Raw genomic sequence first — 8061 nt, 5'->3', positions numbered from 1 at the left:
TGCTGTACATTGTAACAGACATGGAACCTTGAGTAGATCAGTCTACAATTTAAATTAAATTTAAATAACTAATGAGGTAATTAATTTTGTATGCATAAGATGAAGTCCAAAATTGTTTATGATTATTTCATTGTAAAGGAACTCTATTTGTATTAAACTCAAAAGATATATTTATTTGAAAGAGAAAAAAGTCACCAGTGAGTTGTGTAATAAAAGATGAGAATCTATCTCAAGCAAAGCCACCCAATAATGGTATTGAGTTCAAATCCTGAGGTTTTGCAGGAATTGAGTTTTGAAAGGATTGAAGGCACACGAAAATGGGAAGAAGTATCATTTTATGTATTATGTATGTATGTAGAAACATATGTATACATTTATAATTCTATATAAAACATCACAAAGATTTTAAGCATCTTCCTGAACATTAGGCATAGATTAGAAAATATATGCTCTCTTAATGTGTCTTCCTTACACGAGAATTTTAACCTTTAATTAATTACATCATTAATAATGAATTGATGCCAGACATGCAATGTCATAGACTTCTCTAAAGCATCATTTTTGAGATCTTAAATTTGTTGGCTTACCTACATACTTATTGAAGGCAACTCTCAGGGCTTCTTTGACTTTCTCATTCCAGAGATTGTAGATGAAAGGGTTCAGCATCAGTGTTACAATGGTGTTCAGCACTGTAACAATTTTGTTAATGTCCACTGCTTTACCTTTATTGCGGCAGACATAGAGGAAGATGGAGCTCCCGTAATAAAGTGTAACCACCGTGATGTGGGAAACATAAGTGGAGAAGGTCTTCTGCTGTCCCTGGACAGAGGGAATTCTAAGAATAGTAATGACAATGTAAGTGTAAGACAATGTAAGTGTCAGTAGCAGGGAGCCTAAGAGCAATATAGCAGAGGAGAGGAAATCAGCCAACTCAGCCAGAGAGATATCTGCACAAGCTAGCTTTAGCACTGGGGCTCTATCACAGAAGAAATGATGGATTTTATTTGGCCCACAAAATATTAGGGGGGCAATTAAAACTGATGGCCCCAACATTGAAAAAAATACACCCACATAGGATCCCAGAAGCAAGAATACACGTCTGTTTTTTCATGCTGATGGTATACCTCAGTGGGTTACAGATGGCAATGTACTGGTCAAAGGACATGACAGCCAGGATGAAGAATTCTGTGGATCCCAGGAGGAAGTAGAAGGTAGGTTGTGTGAGACATCCTACAAAAGATATTGCTTTGGTGAGTGAAAAAATATTGGCTAGCGTCTTTAACGCCACTCAGGAGGTGATGGTGACCTCAATGAAGGAAAGGTTGGCTACAAAGAAATACATAGGTGAGTACAGATGATAGTCAACACACACCAAAAGAATAATCATGGTGTTGCCAATCAAAGATGTCATGTACATGAGCAGGAATACAGCAAAGAGAAGAAATTCTATTTCTTTCTCATTCTGAAACCCGAGAAAAATAAATTCAGTGACTCTGGCCTTGTTTTTGTGATCCATAATGTTCTCGGTTCAACCCTGAATGACAGAGAATTGTGGATCTTTGCATCTTAACCCTAGAAATACCCTACAAATATCCATTAACGAACTTTGGTTTTCATAGTGGGATATTAATGTGGACAAATGATTATATTCTCAATATATAAATATCCCATTAGAAGAACTGTGTAAGATGTAAAAGCTCATGTATGAAATTGACTTATAACAGCAAAATCAGTCACACAGTAAGACTGTGACAGCTGACTTTGGAAAAACCTGTACACCTCCCATAAGCGAAGAAAGTCTTAACAGTGGATTAATCTGTTCACAAATCACATGAAAAAGACAAAAATTGTGCCCTTTAGGATAGATCTTTATTATATCATTAATCTATTTCAGATGTAGTTTTTCAAGATGCTGACTGAGTTGCAATAAAATCCAATTCCATATTAATTTGTATGTTAAAAGACATATTTTAGAGCTATGTGTATTATTTTGTATGTACAATAAAATAATTTAAAAATAAGTGGGCATCATCACATAATAGGCATGTTTCTTAAAGATTATGAACCCTGACTCACGAGATCCAGCCTCCACATTGACACATTGGTTGCTAACGATATAAAGTCAGCCATACGTAATGTCCGTAAGAAATTAGATCTCATAGTGAATGAGATTTTTACAGATTTTTCAAGGATAAGTGAAATGATGAAGGACATAACTTTGTTTATCATTATTGATTGTGTTTCTGTTGGAATTCAGTCAGAGAGAGCAAATGCTCAGCTAGAGGGGTGGAAATATTGAACTTATGAATTTTAACTAATCTTGGGAGAAGCAACTCGATACAAATATTGTTTAGTTTGGACTAGAATTCAAGGGCCGGAAATAAAGAGAAAACATAACCCTGTTGCAGAGAGCGAATTTGTTTACTTACCCACTAAGCTGACTATTTTGGAGTATGTACATCGCACCATAAATCTTAGCAACTGAAGGCAGGAAGTAAAGAGTTATTTCATATCCCAAATTACAAACGCATGAAAGATTGATATTGAGAGGGGAGGGATAATACTAGATGAGTGGAATTCTTATTGCTACATTTTTTTAATAGATTGATGAATGGAAAGATTATTTAAAATGTATCCTATGTCACAGAGTTAATGCTGGCAATAAGAAAAGAACCTGTATCTTCTGACTTACGCTTAGTTGTTTATTCTAGCCCCAAATTTTAAATAATTCCTTCTTTAACTCATTGACTATGTTCCAAGATGGTGTTTGCTCTGTGATTTTCTTATAATAAATGTTCAAAATTCTATTATATGAATTATTTTACTTTACAAGACCTAAACTTTTTAATATGGTAACCTTGTGTGCAAGGCTTTAATCAGATTACTTTCCTGTAATCGTGCAGAGGGGGTACAAATGTAATGAATTTTGTGGAGAAGGCAAAAGTAATTACGGAGTATGGTGTATGTCTTGGAAGAGTTATTCCTGTGGTAAGATAAAGGGGCGGCATGAATGTGAACAAATGATGTGTATCTTGATCGTACTGGCAGTGTGGTTGACTGCTGAAGAAAAAGCAGCAGCTAATTACTCAGGTGAAAACAATGAAGAACCACTCAGTTCAATTCCAAAAGTTTTCATCAAGTTGAAAATAAGTGAAAGGATGAGGAGAAAAATCAGAGGAAATCTCAGTGATAGGGAGGATGAGAAGAATAGAAAGGGGAGCAAAGAACATCAGTTGTAAAATAATATTATAAGCTCTCTATTTACATGCTGAAAGGTACCTCAGAATATTAATAGAGTTCAAGTATACAGTTTGAGAATTTCTTTTGTTTATAAGTTCATGGTTTGTGTGAGACTCAGTTGCTTCTACAGATTAATTTTATTTTCTAATAGTATCAAGATGTTAAGAAACAAAAAATAGAGGATATGGCCATTACAATAAAAATGCTTATAAAGACTTTGCCTTGGAATGAAATTTCCATGATTACATCCCAAAATTAATTTAACTTAGAAAGAGGTGTAAAACCTGAGTTTATTATTGCTGCTTCCCTAGAGGCAGGGCATCTTTTGAATCAATGATCTCCAGGAAATAAATTATACATAAAAAATATATAATTGAACAAAAAGTATAAGTTTCCCAAATTGGCAAAGTGAAGAGAACAAGTAAAGAGAATTTCTGTAACAAATATACTGGTTAATTCACTGAAGAAAAAAGACCCATGCTAATTTTTGCCATTCAGCGTAGCTGCCCTCAGGATAATGAGCCTAGAATTAATACGAAGAGTCCCTCAGATATTTTGTTTAAACTTCAGTATCATATACTGCCAAGTAGGCTTTGATATGCAGGTTTTACACATGGTAAGTCAGAGGTGGTTAGGGAAAAATTTTCCTCAAACCAAAGCATTGCTAAGAGTCAAACATTAAAAAAAAGACTTGAATTTCGCAATATAGTTTTGCAACCTGTGTAGAGGTGTTCTGATTGAGATGATCCATTCTAAGTGTATTTATTGTCATTGGGTTATTATGATGGTATTCCTATTCATCACATCTATATTTATTGAATACTATATACATACTTCAGCATAAACAAAAAAAAGAAAAACCAAACCCCTTTGCCATCGAGTCTATTCCGACTCATGGTGACACTACACTATAGGACAGAGTAGAACTGCCCCATAAAGTTTCCAAGGGGGAGCTGGTGGATTTGAACTGCATAAGAAAAAAAAAAAATCCTCACAACTGGACCTAAAAGCAACATCATGATAAATGGAGAAAAGATTGAAGTTGTCTAGTATTTCATTTTACTTGGATCCACAATCAACACCCATGGAAGCAACAGTCAAGAAATCAAAAGATGCAATGCATTGGGCAAATCTGCTGCAAAAGACGTCTTTAATGTGTTGAAAAGCAAAGATGTCACCTTGAAGACTAAGGTGTGCCTGACCCAAGCCATGGTATTTTCAATTGCATCATATATATGTGAAAGCTGGACAATGAATAAGGAAGACCAAAGAAGAATTGACGCCTTTGAATTATGGTGTTGGCGAAGAATATTGAATACACCATGGACTGCCAAAATAACAAACAAATCTATGTTGGAATAAGTACAACCAGCATGCTCCTTAGAAGCAAGGATGGCGAGACTACATCTCACTTACTTTGGACATGTTATCAGGAGGAATTAGTCCCTGGAGAAGGACAGCATGCTTGGTAAAGTAGAGGGTCAACGAAAAAGAGGGATTCCCTCAAAGAGATGGATTAACACAGTGGTTGCAACAATGGGCTCAAGCATAATAACGTTTGTGAGGATGGTGCAGGACAGGGCAGTGTTTTGTTCTGTTGTACATAAGATCGCTATGAGTTGGAACCAACTGGAGGGCACCTAACAGTAACAATATATACACTAGGTACTCTGCTAAAAATTTTACATATATTTTCTACTTTACCCTCATGACAACCTTATGAGATAGATGATATTATTTCTCTGTTTTATGTGGCCTATTTCATACAATAAATGTAAGAAAATTATATAAAATATCAGACTGCTTTAAAATGTAAAGATATTAAATGCTTGGTACACATTCTGGTTCACTGAGAAATGAGGTATGACTGCTGTCATCAGAGACTTAATCTAGTCAACCGTGAAAAAGACATATATAAGTAAAAAAAAATAACAATTATTAGTATGAATATGTTGATCTGTACTAGTGGCTATATAGTGAAAATAAATACGTTTCAGGCACTAAGATATGTTGGGATAATGCTCCCAAAAGAACATTTCATTAAAACAAATTGTTTACCTCACAAATCAGAGAAGTGGTTATAGAAACAAGCTTTGTATGTAAATCACACAATGAACAGACTGACATTTTTTATTCATGCAGGCATCTGGTCATTCAGATGAAAACGCAGGATAATCTGTTTTAGACTTCTGTGCTAAGTAGCTACCCTAAAATAATTTATTTTTATTTTTTCTCCTTAGCCATTAGTGTGGATCACCAAAACTTGGTAGACATTCAGGATTTTTTTTCTGCCTCTTATAGGTCCTCATCTCCTGTCTCCTTTCCCTCACTCTCTATACTCAACCTCTCCTGGACTTTGTTTAGGTCTTTTTATGTGCCGGGCTATTTTTCAAGTTACAGTTGTTGTTAAGTGCCATCGAGTTACTTCCGACTCATAGCAAATCTACGTGCTACAGAACAAAACAGCGCCATCCTCACAATCTTTGCCATGTTTTGAGCCCATTGTTGCACTCATTGTGCCAATCCATCTCTTCAAGGTCTTTCTCTTTCATTGACCCTCTACTTTACCAAGCATTGGGACTTTCTCCAGGGATTGGTCCCTCCTGATAACATGTCCAAAGTACTTGAGACAAAGTCTTTCCATTCTCGCTTCTACGGAGCATTCTGGCTGTACTTCTTCCAAGACAGACTTGTTTGTTCTTCTGGAAGTCTATGGTATATTCACTATTCTTTGCAAACATGATAATTCAAAGGTATCAGTTCTTCCATCTTCCTTATTCATTGCCCAGCTTTTGCATGAACATGAGGCAATTCAAAATACTATGGTTTAGATTAGGCGCACTTTAGTCCTCAAGTGATGTCTTTCCTTTTTAACACTTTAAAGAGGTCTTTTGCAATAGATTTGCCCAATGCAACGCATCCCTTGATTTCTTGACTGCTGCTTCCATTGGTGTTGATTGTGGATCCAAGTAAAATGAAATCCTTGACAACTTCAATGTTTTCTCCACTCATCATGATGTTGCCTATAGTTCCAGTTGTGAAGATTTTTGTTTTCTTTATGTTGAAGTGTAATCCCTATTGAAGGCTGTAGTCTTTGATCCTCATCAGTAAGTGCTTCAAGTCTTCTTTGTTTTCAACAAAAGTTGTGTCATCTGCATATCACAGGGTGTTAATGAGTCTTCCTCCAATCCTGATGACATGTTTTTCTTTATATAGTCCATCTTCTCAGAGTATTTGCTCAGCGTAGAGATTGACTAAGTATGGTGAAAGGATACAACCCAGACACACACCTTTTGAGATTTTAAGTATTTCCCAGTTCTTTTTGAATGACTGCCTCTTGGTCTCTGTACAGGTTCCCCATGAGCACAATTAAGAATTCTGGAATTCCCATTCTTTTTAATGTTATACATTATTTGTTATGGCCGACACAGTCCAGTGCCTTTGGATAGTCAATAAAACTCAAGTAAACATCTTTCTGTTATTCTCTGCTTTCAGCCAAGATCCATCTGACATCAGCTATGATATCCCTCATTCCATATCATCTTCTGAAACCAGCCTGAATTTCAGGCAGTTCCCTGTCTATGTACAGCAACTACCACTTTTGAATTATCTTCAGCAAAATTTTACTTTAGTGTGATATTAATGATTTTGTTCAATAATTTCTGCATTCTCTTTGATCACCTTTCTTTGGAATGGGCACAGATACGGATCTCTTCCGGTCCGTTGGGAAGTAGCTGTCTTCCAAATTTCTTGCCATAGATAAGTGAATGCTTCCAGCATTGCATCCATTTATCGAAACATGTCAACTGGTATTCTGTCAACTTCCGGAGCCTTGTTTTTGGCCATTGACTTCAGTGCATCTTGGACTTCTTCCTTCAGGACCATCGGTTCTTGACCGTATGCTACCTCCTGAAATAATATGGTTAGCACACCTAAAATTCCCTCTTCCTGAAATTTATCACCACTCTCTCTCACATGTACCAGTCCAACACCTGTGCATTTCAAAGATCTGAACTAATAATTCTTTCTTTTATAAACATTATAAGATTCTCAGCCATGGAAGTTACTCTTAAATGCAATGCAATTATACTTTTATTACATTCATAACACTCATAATATTTTTATTATTTTGTAATTTGTTTTCCAAATTTAAACATTTAATGAAATATGGAACAGTGTATGTCCTAGTCATGTTGTATGTTTAAATAATATTAAATTCATTGTGTGTAAAACCATGTCTGTAAGGATAGTATGAGTGGATTAATGAATAAATTAATCAGCAAGGTAGAAACAGTAGTATATTAGGGTAAGAATAAAAAAAAAATCTCATTGCCATCTATTCCAATTCATAGCAACCCTGTAGTACAGAGTAGTACTTCCCCATAGGGTTTCCAAGTAGCAGCTGCTGGATTCAAAATGCTGAAATTTTGGTTAGTAGCCATAGCTCTTAACCACTGCACCATCAGGGCTCCTAGCTATTGTGGTAAGAAATAGAGATATATTCTGTAGACATTGAGTTTTTGGTGCATAAGAGCAGCCAACTGTGTATTTGATAGAGATAGGAGGATAAATCAGACTAGAAGGTTGAGAGCTTACAAGCACACACATGGTCACTGAATTTGTGGCCATAGGATAGAATACCAAAGAGAGAGGGTGGCAGAAGAGAAAATAGAGTTCAGAGGAGAATCCAAAGAAATTGATGTTAGATGTCAAAATTTTAATGTTGGAGGTGGGATCAAGATGGCCAAGTAGTCAGATGTTTCTGGTGGACCCTCTTACAACAAAGACCAGAAAAAAAAAGTGATTCAATTATATATGGCA

General features: G+C 35.8%; 1 pseudogene; it reads right to left on the bottom strand.

Moving 5' to 3' along the window:
• Positions 1 to 555: 555 nt before the first annotated feature.
• On the bottom strand, positions 556 to 1516 carry LOC111819176 (olfactory receptor 6M1-like; annotated as a pseudogene).
• Positions 1517 to 8061: the final 6545 nt, after the last annotated feature.

This window comes from Trichechus manatus, unplaced genomic scaffold (assembly GCF_000243295.1).
Source record: "Trichechus manatus latirostris isolate Lorelei unplaced genomic scaffold, TriManLat1.0 scaffold00290, whole genome shotgun sequence".
Classification (NCBI taxonomy): Eukaryota; Metazoa; Chordata; class Mammalia; order Sirenia; family Trichechidae; genus Trichechus; species Trichechus manatus.
This window is presented reverse-complemented; position numbering and strand designations above follow the sequence as displayed.